Below are 14,773 nucleotides of genomic sequence, written 5' to 3'. Positions count from 1 at the left end.
GGAAACCAGATGGCGCTATGATTGGCCCGCTGGATGGCGCTGCCATTGGTCAAACGGATATCAACTGCGTTTTTTAAATAGGAACCCCCATTTTTATCACATGTCCGTTTAGTACGTAAAGAAATATGAATGTTCTAGTTGGACCACTTTTTTCGCTTTGTGATAGATGGCGCTCTAATAGTCACAAACATATGGCTCACTATTTTAGACGAACAGTTGATAACAGGTAGGTTTTTTAAATTAAAATACAGAACGTAGGTACCTTTGAACATTTCGTTTCGGTTGTTCCAATGTGATACATGTACCTTTGTGAACTTATCATTTCTGAGAACGCATGCTGTTAAAGCGGGATCACCTGTAAATACCACATTAATGCAATACATGCTCAAAATGATGTCTGTCAACATCAATGCATTTGGCAATACTTGTAACGACATTCCTCTCAACAGCTAGTAGTTCGCCTTCCGTAATGTTCGCACATGCATTGACAATGCGCTGACGCACGTTGTCAGGCGTTATCGGTGGATCGCGATAGCAAATATCCTTCAACATTCCCCACAGAAAGAAATCCGGGGACGTCAGATCCGGTGAACGTGCGGGCCACGGTATGGTGCTTCGACGACCAATCCACCTGTCATGAAATACGCTATTCAATACCGCTTCAACGGCACGCGAGCTGTGTGCCGGACATACATCATGTTGGAAGTACATCACCATTTTGTCATGCAGTGAAACATCTTGTAGTAAAATCGGTACAACATTACGTAGGAAATCAGTACACATTGCACCATTTAGATTACCAACGTGGATTTTCCGTTGCCCAATAGTGCATATTATGCCGGTTTACGTTACCGCTGTTGGCGAATGACGCTTCGTCGCTAAATAGAACGCGTGCAAAAAAATCTGTCATCGTCCTGTAATTTCTCTTGTGCCCAGTGGCAGAACTGTACACGACGTTCAAAGTCGTCGCTACGCAATTCCTGGTGCATAGAAATACGGTACGGGTGCAATCGATGTTGATGTAGCATTCTCAACACCGTCGTTTTTGACGTTTCCGATTCTCGCGCAATTTGTCTGCTACTGATGTGCGGATTAGCCGCGACAACAGCTAAAACACCTACTTGGGCATCATCATTTGTTGCAGGTCGTGGTTGACGTTTCACACGTGGCTGAACACTTCCTGTTTCCTTATATAACGCAACTATCCGGCGAACGGTCCGGACACTTGGATGATGTCGTCCAGGATACCGAGCAACATACATAGCACACGCCCGTTGGGCATTTTGATCACAATAGCCATACATCAACACGATGTCGACCTTTTCCGCAATTGGTAAACGGTCCATTTTAACACGGGTAATGTATCACGAAGCAAATACCGTCCGCACTGGCGGTATGTTACGTGATAACCACGTACTTATACGTTTGTGACTATTACAGCGCCATCTATCACAAAGCGAAAAAAGTGGTCCAACTAAAACTTTCATATTTGTTTACGTAGTACACGAAAATATAATAAAAATGTTCCTGTTTTAAAAAATGCAGTTGATATCCGTTTGACGTATGACAGCGCTATCCAGCGGGCCAACCATAGCGCCATCTGGTTTTCCCCTTCAAGCTAGACGAGTTTCGTTCTTTGTAGTTTTTTCGTTTGACGCTTATTTCGTGAGATATTTGGCCTGGTCACTATCAATGGACCACCGTGTATATGTTCGAAAGTCCTGCTTCCTATGGACGTTAACGATGTGGGCCTGTAATTAAGTGGATTACTCCTTCTAAATTTGTTGAATATTGGTGTGACCTGTGCAACTTTCCAGTCTTTGGGTACGGATCTTCCGTCGAACTATCGGTTGTATACGATTCTTAACAACGGAGCATCAGCGTACTCTGAAATGAAGCTAACTGATATACAGTCTGGACCGGAAGATCTTCTGTTATTAGGTGATTTCCGTTGCTTCCTTACTCCAAGGTATTCTACTTCTAAGTTGCTCGTATCGGCAGGTTTTGTTGATTTGAATTCTGGAATATTTACTTCCCAGCATTTGGGTACCGACCTTTCGCCGAGCGAGCGGTTGTGTATGATTGTTAAGTACGGAGCTATTGCATCAGCGTGCTCTGAAAGGAATCTAACAGTCTGGACCGGGAGACTTGCTTTCATTGAGTGATTTACGCTGCTTCACCATTCCGACGATATCTGCGAGGCGTGTTTTTTAAAGTAAGTACCGTTTTGAAAGTAAAAAAAAAGATGTGCTAAGATATCTCAATAATTTTATTTTTGCAGGATAGCCTGTACCTGAATCTACTTTTTACATAATTTCCGTCAATACTGAGGCACTTGTCATGACGTTGTACCAGTTTTTGAATACCCTCCTCACAGAAGCCTGCCGCCTGACTTGTTAACCACTGCATCACCATTGTTTTGACTTCGTCATTGTCTCGAAGACGCTGACCGCCCAGGTGTTTCTTCAAGTGCAGGAACAGATGGTAGTCACTGGGCGCAAGATGGGGGCTGTACGGAGGATGATATAGAGTTTCCCATCGAAAAGATGTGATGAGATCTTTGGGCTGATGCGCCACCTGCGGACGGGCATTGTCTTGCAGCAAACCGATGCCCTTGCTCAACTTCTATGGACTGTTGCTTCGATTCTGGTGTGACGTAGGCCACCCGTGTTTCATCGCCCGTAACAATTTGGCTTGACAAATTATCACCGTCGTTGTGGTACCGCTCAACGAAAGTCAATGCACTGTCTAAATGTTTGGTTTTGTGCACATACGTCATCCACAGCTACATACATACTCCGCAATCCACCATACGGTGCGTGGCGGACGATACCTCGTACCACAACTAGTATCTTCTCTCCCTGTTCCACTCCCAAACAAAGCGAGGGAAAAATGACTGCCTATATGCCCTGTACGAACCCTAATCTCTCTTATCTTATCTTTGTGGTCTTACCGCGAAATGTAAGTTGGCGGCAGTAAAATTGTACTGCAGTCAGCCTCAAATGCTGGTTCTCTCTAAATTTCCTCAGTAGCCATTCACGAAAAGAACGCCTCCTTTCCTCTAGAGACTCCCACCCGAGTTCCTGAAGCATTTCCGTAACACTCGCGTGATGATCAAACCTACCAGTAACAAATCTAGCAGCCCGCCTCTGAATTGCTTCTATGTCCTCCCTCAATCCCACCAGATAGGGATCCCAAACGCTCAAGCAGTACTCAAGAATAGGTCGTATTAGTGTTTTATAAGCGGTCTCCTTTACAGATGAACCACATCTTCCCAAAATTCTACCAATGAACCGAAGACGACTATACGCCTTCCCCACAACTGCCATTACATGCTTGTCCCACTTCATATCGCTCTGCAATGTTACGCCCAAATATTTAATCAACGTGACTGTGTCAAGCGCTACACTACTTATGGAGTATTCAAACATTACAGGGTTCTTTTTCCTATTCATCTGCATTAATTTACATTTATCTATATTATAGTTAGCTGCCACTCTGTACACCAATCACAAATCCTGTCCAAGTCATCTCGTATCCTCCTACAGTCGCTCAACGACGACACCTTCCCGTACATCACAGCATCATCAGCAAACAGCCGCACATTGGTATCCACCCTATCCAAAAGATCATTTATGTAGATAGAAAACAACAGCGGACCTACCACACTTCCCTGGGGCACTCCAGATGATACCCTCACCTCCGATGAACACTCACCGTCGAGGACAACGTACTGGGTTCTATTACTTAAGAGGTCAACATTTTCGGTACCCAACGTGCGCACAATTTTTGGTATTTCAAGTGCTCGGTCACAAAGCCGTATAAAACACTACGAGAAACATCATGAAAGTCATCCCGCAAGGAGGAAGTCGTAAAGCGTCTGTTTTCTCTCACCTTATTGTCCACTTCCCGCACCAAACTTTCATTAACGACCGAAGGACGCCCACTCCGTCGTTCATCGTGCACATTTGTGCGGCCATCTTTAAATGTACTCACCCACTTTCTTACCATTCCATCACTCATAATGTTTTCTCCGTAAACTGCACAGATCTCAACGATGAATATCGATCGCTTTTAGGCCTTTAGCGCTAAGAAATTTACAACAGCCCGTACTTCACAGTCGGCGGGAGTAGCGATTATCGGAGGCAACTCAAACACTCAGTACACAACGTAAACAAGGAAGAATCAGACTGTAATGACGTCAACGCGTAGATTAAGATACAGGCTTTCATGTAAAAATAAAATTATTGAGATATCTTAGCACGTCTTTTTTTAATTTCAAAACAGTACTTACTTAAAAAACACGACTGGTACTTGAAAGTTAATCACGTTGGCAGCTGTTGTCGATTCGAATTCTGCAATATTTACTTCGTCTTCTCTGGTGAAGGAATTTCGGGAGACTGTGGTTAGTAACTCTGCTTCGGCAGCACTGTCGTCGATAGTATTTCCATCGCTATCGCGCAGTGAAGGCATCGATTGTAACTTGCCGCTAGCGTACTTCTAGCAGGTGGTTCTAATGCGATCGGCCTACGCGGCAGTGGACCAACACCGACTCAAAGGAAGAAGGCCTCGGCGCTTGTTGGTGACGTCACGTCAGCTAGGCACGGCGAACGCCAGGTCTGTTGCAGGCAGAAACGCCTGCGCGTTTGGTTTGGTATTGTTTTGGATTCTGCAGTTTTATTTAGATGAAAGATTTTCTTTCTGTCGTAAAGCTACAAATGAAGAATATAGTTCTGTATTACTGAATCCTGTCGAAACAACCGTAGATCAATATGAGAAGATGCCCATTGCAAGCTTCGGAAATTTTACATTCAAGTAACTATATGTACTTGATCCATTTTGTTATCGAAACTTACCCCAACTCCCTTACAATTAACTCGTTTCTTTTTTTTTTATTTATTTATTTTCGTTTGACATCGTCACTGGAAATGTGAACTAATTTACACGTGTAAATGTCCAACTGTTGCCAGTCATTAGATTACAGTCGATTTCAACGAAGTTCTAAACAGGAAACAAAATAGCTTCATACATCGAAAATACTGCTGAGCTTAAACTTTTTTAAACATGCACATTAGAAAACATAAATATTCCCCTCTTGTAATTGAAAGGAGAAACTTCATAAGATAAAAAAATTTTATTTGATAAAACGAGAATCTCTCTTTTGCCTCTTCTTCTGTCCCCCACCCCCTCCCCCAACGTGTACAATCGTAAGATATTTCATTAACATTCAGTGCTCCTCACCCCATAGTAAACCAAGATACATAAAGAAGAGCCCCAATATGTTCACAGTTTCTTGTAAAAGCAACCCAGTACAAACGTAACGTCCTCAGATTTACAAATAAGGTAAAGAAGCACGAATTCTGTTGCTGCTGGACCATGAAGTTGTTTTTGTATCTCAATCGTTAAAACAAATGGAAATTTAAGTTCAGGAGTACACTATTTGTTAAGAAGTGTAATGTATTGCACAATTAATTGATTGCAGAAATCTCTCAGAACAGTGTGTGTTGGTCAACTACCGCCAATAGTTTCACATTTCCCTGTGTCAGAGAGGGAGACACCACCATTATGAGTATGCCTGCGACAGACCTGGCGTTCGCCGTGCCTAGCTGACGTGAAGTCACCAACAAGCGCCGAGGCCTTCCTCTGAGTCGGTGTTGATTGGATGCAGCTGTCGGACAGGGTCTACTCACCGTTGCCGGCGCTCCTGAAAACCTGTAGGTGCAGACGCGGCTGGTTGTGTTCGCTGCCGCCGTCTCCAGACCTCGCGACTTGGGAGACCGCCTGTGCCTTATCGCCGGATACAGAGCAGCACGGATCAGCTGCCGCCGGCGTCTGACACTAATCCAGAACGACGGCAGCCGACCCCCGCTGTTATCTGGCCCCTCACGCGCCGTCTGACGTCACACGGCGGTCCGCGTCTGTTGCCTCCGTAATGTCGCCGGCCATACGCGTGCGTAGAAACACAGACGCGCGGTCCGGGGACCCGACTAGTGACACCACCTGTTGCTCACGTAGTGGTCATCAGTAGGACCGCCTGCTGTTGCTGATACACTCCAGTCGTCCGCCCCATTAGCTGAATGGTCAGCGCGTTGGAATGCCACGCACGGGGGCCCGGGTTCGATTCCCGGCTGGGGCGGGAGATTTTCTCCCCTCACGGACTCGCTGTTGTGCTGTCCTCCTCATCGTTTCATCCCCATTGCAACTGGCGACAAAACTTCCCGACTGGGAACTCCCGCCCACTGACCCCAAACGACCATTTCCATTTCCATGGTCATTTTCAAGGTCATTAAAAAAAACTACAGTCTAAGACAAAAAAAGGGACGAACCACAAAGGGACTATCCGAATGGGACACAAAATCGGTAGATTACATACACGTGTACACACAAACAAACACTTTATACCCAAAGAAAACGGTACACCTACCTACACTACTGGCCATTTAAATCGCTACACCAAGAAGAAATGCAGGTGATAAACGCGTATTCATTGGACAAATATATTATAATAGGACTGACATGTGATTACATTTTCACACAATTTGGGTGCATAGATCCTGATAAATCACTACCCAGAACAACCACTTCGGGCTGTGATAGTGGCCTCAATACGCCTGGGCATTGAGTCAAACAGAGCTTTGATGGCGTGTACAGGTACAGCTGCCCATGCACCTACAACAAGATACCACAGTTCATCAAGAGTAGTGATTGGCGGATTGTGACAAGCCAGTTTCTCGGCCACCATTGACCAGACGTTTTCAATTGGTGAGAGACCTGGAGAATGTGCTGGCCAGGGCAGCAGTCGAACATTTTCTGTATCCAGAAAGGCCTATACAGTACCTGCAACATGCGGCCGTGCATTATCCTCCTGGAATGTAGGGTTTCACAGGGATCGAATGAAGGGTAGAGCCACGGGTCGTAACACATCTGAAATGTAACGTCCACTGTTCACAGTGTCGCCAATGCGAACAAGAGATGACCCAGACGTGTAACCAATGGCACCCCATACCATCACGCCAGGTGATATGCCAGTATGGTGATGACAGATACATGCTTCCAATGTACATTCACCACAATGTCACCAAACACGGATGAGACCATCGTGATGCTGCAAACAGAACCTGGATTCAACCGAAAAAATGACGTTTTGTCATTCGTGCACACAGGTTCGTCGTTGAGTACACCATCGCAGGCGCTCCTGTCTGTGATGCAGCGTCAAGAGTAATCGCAGCCATGGTCTCTGAGCTGATGGTCCGTGCTGCTACAAACGTCGTCGAACTGTTCGTGCAGATGGTTGTTGTCTTGCAAACGTCCCCATCTGTTGACTCGGGGATCGAGACGTGGCTGCACGATCCGTTACACCCATGCGGATAAGATGCCTGTCATCTCGACTGCTAGTGATACGACGCCGTTGGGATCCAGCACGGCGTTCCGTATTACCCTGCTGAACCCACCGATTCCATATTCTGCTAACAGTCATTGGATCTCGATCAACGCGAGCAGCAATGTCGCGATACGATAAACCGCAATCGCGATAGGCTACAATCCGACCTTTATCAAAGTCGGAAACTTGGTGGTACACATTTCTCCTCCTTACACGAGGCATCACAACAACGTTTGACCAGGCAACGCCGGTCAACTGCTGTTCGTGTATGAGAAATCGGTTGGAAACTTTGCTCATGTCAGCACGTTGTAGGTGTCGCCACTGGCGCCGAACTTGTGTGAATGCTCTGAAAAGCTAATCATTTGCATATGACAGCATCTTCTTCCTGTCGGTTAAATTTCGCGTCTGTAGCACGTAATCTTCGTGGTGTAGCAATTTTAATGGCCAGTAGTGTAATATCGTGTAGGGCTCCCGCGAGCATGTAGAAGTGCCGCATGGACTCGACATATCTCTGAAGCAATGCTGGAGGCAATTTACACCACGGACCCTGCAGGGCTGTCCATAAATCCGTAAGAGTACGACGGGGTGGAGATCTCTTCTGGACAGCACGTTGCAAGGCAGCTCAGATATGTTCAACAATGTTCATGTCCCGGAAGTTAGGTAGTCAGCGGAAGTGTTTAAACTCAGAAGACCCTTCCTGGAGCCTCTCTGTGGCAATTCTGGACGTGTACGGTGTCGCATTGTCCTGTTGGAACTGCCCAACTCCGTCGGAATGCACAACGGACACGAATAGATTCATTCATACCGCATAAGTTAATAAGGGACTTCACTGATCCACCATGTTACACAAAACACGTCAGAACACTGTTGCAGAAGCAACCAAAAAGAAAAAAAATAGCATGCCAAATTCAGAAGAATGGAAAATCCCCAAAACTGGCCAAGATTAACGGAAGCTCGAAATTTAGTGCGGACGTCAATGCGAGATGCTTTTAATAGTTTCCACAATGAAATATTGTCTCAAAATATGGTAGAATACGCAAAGAGATTTTGGTCGTGTGTAAAGTACACCAGTGGCAAAAAACAGTCAATACCGCGACTGCGCGATAGCGGTGGAAATGTTAGCGATGATGGTGCCGCTAAAGCGGAGTTACTAAATACAGTTTTCCGTAGTTCCTTCACGAAATAAGACGAAGTAAATGTTCCAGAATTCGAAACCAGAACAGCTGTTAGCATGAGTGACATAAAAGTAGATATCTTAGGTGTCGCAAAACAACTCAAATCACTTAAGAAAGGCAAGGATTCCGGTCCAGATGGTATACCAGTCAGGTTCCTTTTCTTTCAGAGTATGCAGACACAATAGCGCCTTTCTTAGCAATCATATACAACCGATCACTTGACGGAAGGTCTGTTCCTGAAGACTGGAAAGTAGCACAGGTCCACTGCTACGGTCGCAGGTTCGAATCCTGCCTCGGGCATGGATGTGAGTGATGTCCTTAGGTTAGTTACGTTTAACTAGTTCTAAGTTCTAGGGGACTGATGACCTAAGATGTTAAGTCCCATAGTGCACAGAGCCATTTGAACCATTTGAGTAGCACAGGTCACACCAATATTCAAGAAAGGAAATAGGAGTAACCACTGATTTACTGACCCATATCACTTACCTCAGTTTGCAGTAGCATTTAGGAGCATATACTGCACTCGAACATTATGAATCACCTTAAAGAAAATGACTTATTGATATATAACCAACACGGATTCAGAAAATATCGTTCTTGTGCAACACAGCTAGCTCTTTATTCCCATGAAGTAATGACTGCTGTCGACAGGGATCGGAGATCGATTCTATATTCCTAGATTTCCAGAAGCCTTTTGATACCGTTCCTCACAAGCGACTATTAATGAAATTGCGTGGATGTGGAGTATCAGTTGTGTGACTGGATTCGTGATTTCCTCTCAGAGAGGTCACAGTTCGTAGTGATAGACTGTAAATGATCGAGTAGAACATAAGTGATTTCTGGCGTTCCCCCAAGGTAGTGTCATAGGCCATCTGCTGTTCCTGATTTACATAAACGATCTAGGTGATAATCTGAGCAGCCGCCTTAGATTGATTGCAGATGATGCTATAATGTACGGTCTCGTAAAATCATCAGACAATCAATTCCAATTACAAAATGATCTAGAGAGAACTTCTGTATGGTGCGAAAAGTGGCAATTAGCACTAAACAAAGAAAAGTGCGAGGTCATTGACATGGGTACTAAAAGAAATCCAATAAATTTTGGGTATACGATAAATCGCACAAATCTAAAGGCTGTCAATTCAACTAAATACCTAGGAATTACAATTACGAGCAACTTAAATTGGAAAGACCACGTACATAATATTGTGGGGAAGGCGAAACGAAGACTGCGCTTTGTTGGCAGAACTCTTAGAAAATGTGACAAATCCACTAAGGAGACAGCCTACATTACACGTGTCCATCCACTGCTGAAATATTGCTGCGCAGTATGGGATCCTTACCAGGTAGGATTGACGGTGGACATCGAAGGAGTGCAAAGAAGGGCAGCCCGTTTCGTGTTATCGCGCTATAGGGGTGAGAGTGTCACTGATATGATACGCGAGTTGGGGTGGCAGTCACTGAAACAAAGGCGGTTTTCTTTGCGGCGAGATATATTTAGGAAATTTCAATCACCAACTTTCTCTTCCGAATGCGAAAATATTTTGTTGACACCCACCTATGTAAGAAGAAATGATCATCATAATAAAATGATAGAAATCAGAGCTCGAACGGAAAGATTTAGGTGTTTCCTTTTTCCCACGCGCCATTCGAGAGTGGAATGGTAGAGATGTAGTATGAAAATGGTTCGATGAACCCTCTGCCAGGCACTTAAGTGTGAATTGCAGAGTCAGCATGTAGATGTAGATGAGAATGGACGCAGGTGATCAGGCAGGTTGCTTACGTACATGTCATCTGTCAGGGGTCCCATATCACTCCAACTGAACACTCCCCACACCATTACAGAGCCTCCACCAGCTTGAACAGTCCCCTGCTGACATGCAGGGTCCATGGATTCATGAGGTTGTCTCCATACCCGTACATGTCCATCTGCTCTACACAAATTGAAACGAGGCTTGTCTGACCAGGCAACACGTTTCCGATCATCAAGAGTCCAATGTCAGTGTTGACGGGCCCTGGTGAGGCACAAAGCTTTGTGTTGTACAGTCATCAAGGGTACAAGAGTGGGTCTTCGGCTCCGAAAGTCCATATCGATGATGTTTCGTTGAGTGGCTGGCATGATGACACTTGTTTATGGCCCAGCATTGAAATATGCAGCAATTTGGGGAAGGGTTGCACTTCAGTCATATTGAACGATACTCTTCAGTCGTCGTCGGTCATGTTCATGCAGGGTCTTTCTCCGGCCGCAGTGATGTCGGAGATTTGATATTTTACCGGATTCCTGGTATTCTCTATACATTCGTGAAATGGTCGTACGGAAAGATGCCCATTTCACCGCTACCTCGGAGATGCTGTGTCCCTTCGCTGGTGCGTCGACTATAATACCACGTTGAAACTCACTTAAATCGTGATAACCTGACGTTGTAGCAGCAATGACCGATCTAACAACTACACCAGACACTTGTCGTCTTATATAGTCGTTGCCGACCGCAGCGCCGTATTCTACCTGTTTACATATCTCTGTATATGGATACACATGCCTCTTCCGTTCTGTTGGTTGCTCCAGTGTGATTAAAATTAAAGAAAAGATGAATGTTTTATTCGAGAGAGAGCGAGAGCGAGAGAGAGAGAGAGAGAGAGAGAGAGAGAGAGAGAGAGCTTGACACGCTGAGCAACTGAGAAACGGTTTGGTCCATCTCTGGTTGATATGCCTGCCAGAGTCAACGGGCTTATGGGTGATTGTCTGGGTCTGCCGAGTGCTGTCGGCTAGCGAGGTGCGCTCATCCCTCTTGAGGCCAATTGAGCAGCTACTCGATTGGTAAGTGGCGATTCCGGTCACGAAAACTGAGAATGGACGGGAGAGCTGTGTGCTGACCACGTGCCCCTCCATATTGCATCTAGTGACGCCTGTGGGATGAGCATGAGACGGTGGTCGGTCGGTACCGTTGAGACTTCGAGGCCTTGGTAAATAACGACACCGGTCACAAAAACTGAGAATGGCTGGGAGAGCAGTGTGCTGACCATATGCTCTTCCATATTCCATCCAGTGGCGCCTGTAGGACGAGGATGACACGGTGGTCGGTCTGTCCCGTTGAGCCTTCAAGGCCTTGGTAAATAACGGTTCCGGTAACGAAAAATGAGAATGGCCGGGAGAGCTGTGTGCTGACCATATGCCCCTCCATATTGCATCCAGTGACGCCTGTGGGATGAGGGTGACGTGGCGGTCGGTCGGTACCGTTGGGCATTCAAGGCCTTCGTAAATAACGACTCCAGACACGAAAACTGAGAATGGCCAAGAGAGCTGTGTGCTGACCATATTGCATCCAGTGACACCTGTAGAATGAGGATGACACGGCGGTCGGTCGATACCGTTTGGCCTTGGTAAATAACGACTCTGGTCACGAAAACAGAATCGCCGGGAGAGCTGCGTGCTGACCATATGCCCCTCAATATTGCATCCAGTGACACCTGTAGGACGAGGATGACACGGCGGTCGGTCGGCACCGTTGAGACTTCAAGGCCTTGGTAAATAACGACTCCGGTCACGAAAACTGAGAATGGCCAGAAGAGCTGTATGCTGACCATATGCCCCTCCATATTACATAAAGTGACGCCTGTGGGATGAGGATGACACGGTGGTCGGTCGGTACCGTTTGGCCTTCAAGCCCCTGGTAAATAGCGACTCCAGTCACGCAAACTGAGACTCCCTGGGACAGTGCTGTGCTGACCACATTCCCCTCCATAATGCATCCAGTGACACCTTGTAGGATGAGGATGACACGGCGGTCAGTCGGTCCCGTTGAGCCTTCAAGGCCTTTCTAAATAGCGACTACGGTTACGAAAACTGACAATGGCTGGGAGAGCTGTGTGCTGACCAGATGCCCCTCCATATTGCATCCAGTGATGCCTGTGGGATGAGGATGACATGGTGGTCGGTCGGTCCCGTTGAGCCTTCAAGGCCTTGGTAAATAACGACTCCGGTCACGAGAACTGACAATGGCTGGGAGAGCTGTGTGCTGACCATATGCCCCTCCATATTGCATCCAGTGACACCTGTGGGAGAAGGATGACACGGCGGCCGTCGGTACCATTTGGTCTTCAAGTCCTGATTAGGTAGAGGTTAGTTTTTTATTGATTGATAAAGTTGTTGAAGGCCTTCTGAGGGATATCATACCAAATTGCGTGTAACTGGTACGTTAGAACGTAAAAATCTCGAGCTAATTATTGAGCCCTGCCCATAATGCTCCTGACGTTGTCAACTGGGGAGAGAGCCGGTGGGCAGGTATTACTTTGATGAAATGTAAGCCCAGAATGGCTTGCCATCAGGGGCAAACAAAACGAGACGTAGAATACGGTGGACATACGACTGTTTTGTATGCGTGCAGCGGATGGTCAACAAAGGGGTCCCACGACGAAAGGAAGCGCCACATCAGACCATCATTCCTGGTTCTCGGGCCATATGGCGGGCAGCAGTGTAATTGGCACCCCATCACTGTCCGGGGCGTATCCACACACTTCTTTACTGGTCAACGGTGCCCATCACTGAACACAGTTCTACCCCATTCAATCAGACTCCGGCCGAAGACATGTCTGGAAAAACCCCAGTCAGCAGTGAGAGCATCAGAAATCGCAATGACTTCAGTGTAGTTATTGTCTTTGAATAAAAGTGTCATTTCTCTTCGACCCATTCCATATTTCTTCGAATGTGCTATTCTGTACTATACTACAGCAGTTCTTTCTATCTGCAGTCCACGTTTCATCAAGCTTGTGCTTGCCAACGACGAATCATGCTGTTTAAAAAGTTATAACTCACTGATGTAACTACATCTGCATCTACATACACTATCTGGACGAAAGTATCCGGACACCCAGTAAAAAATGACTTACAAGTTCGTGGCGCCCTCCATCGGTAATGCCGGAATTCGATATGGTGTTGACCCACCCTTAGTCTTGATGACAGCCTCCACTCTCGCAGGCATACGTTCAATCAGGTGCTGGAAGGTTTCCCGGGGAATGGCAGCCCATTCTCCACGCAGTGCGGCACTCAGGAGAGGTGTCGATGTCGGTCAGCGAGGACTGGCACGAAGTCGGCCATCCAAAACATCCCAAAGGTGTTTATGGGATTCAGGTCAGGTCTCTGTGGAGGACAGTCCATTACAGGGATGTTATTGTCGTGTAACCACTCCGCCAAAGGCCGTGCATTATGAACAGGGTGCTGGATCAAGTTGAAAGATGGAATAGCCATCCTCGAATTGCTCTTCGAAGAGTGGGAAGCAAGAAGGTACTTAAAACATCAATGTAGGCCTGTGCTGTGATAGTGCCACGCAAAACAAGGGGTGCAAGCTCCCTCCATCCCACACCATAGCACCATCTTCTCCGAATTATACTGTTGGCACTACACACACTGGCAGATGTTCACCGGGCATTCCCCATACCCACACCCTGCCATCGGATCGCCACACTGTACCGTGATTCGTCACTCCACACAACGTTTTTCCAGTGTTCAATCGTCCAACGTTTAGGCTCCATACACCGAGCGAGGCGTCGTTTGGCATTTACCGGCGTGATGTGTGGCTTATGAGCAGCGGCTCGAACAAGTTTTCTCACCTCCCGCCTGTCATAGTACTTGCAATGGATCCTGATGCAGTTTGGAATTGCTGTGTGATGGTCTGGATAGATGTCCGACTATTACACATTACGAATCTCTTCCACTGTCGGCGGCCTCTGTCAGTCAACAGAGGAGGTCAGCCTGTACGCTTTTGTGCTGTATGTGTCCCTTCACGTTTCCACTTCACTATCACATCGGAAACAGTAGAACTAGGGATGTTTACGAGTGTGGAAATCTCGAGTACAGACGTATGACACAAGTGACACCCAATAACCTGACCACGTCCGAAGTCCGTGAGTTCCGCGGAACGCGCCATTCTGCTCTCTCACGATGTTCGTATCATGTACGACTACTACTTGTTTGCTGTCCGCTTCCAGTTGCAAACAGAACGAGAGGAAATAGACTGTCTGTAAGCCTGCTTAACGACTCTAATTTCTCTCGTCTTATCTTGGTGGTTGTTACGCAAAATGCATGTTGGCGTCAGCAGACTCGTTCTGCAGTCAACTTCAAATGCCGGTTTTCTAAATATTCCCAATAGTGCTTCGCGAAAAGGATGTCGCCTTCCCTTTGGGGATTCTCTTTCGAGTTCCCGAAGCACCTGCCTAACTC

At 46.5% G+C, this 14,773-nt stretch overlaps 1 protein-coding gene across 2 annotated transcripts in view; it reads right to left on the bottom strand.

Moving 5' to 3' along the window:
* Positions 1-5,831, bottom strand: part of LOC126213595 (facilitated trehalose transporter Tret1-like) — a 54,826-nt gene extending 48,995 nt beyond the window's left edge. For both annotated transcript variants that reach the window (XM_049941456.1, XM_049941457.1), the window contains exon 1: positions 5,691-5,831. The gene's annotated coding sequence lies outside the window, so the exon portion shown is untranslated. The remainder of the gene's footprint in view (positions 1-5,690) is intronic.
* Between the last annotated feature and the right edge of the window lie 8,942 nt (positions 5,832-14,773).

Source organism: Schistocerca nitens, chromosome 11 (genome assembly GCF_023898315.1).
Source record: "Schistocerca nitens isolate TAMUIC-IGC-003100 chromosome 11, iqSchNite1.1, whole genome shotgun sequence".
Lineage (NCBI taxonomy): Eukaryota > Metazoa > Arthropoda > Insecta > Orthoptera > Acrididae > Schistocerca > Schistocerca nitens.
Note: the sequence above shows the minus strand (reverse complement) of the source record. Positions and strands in the feature narration are given on the sequence as shown.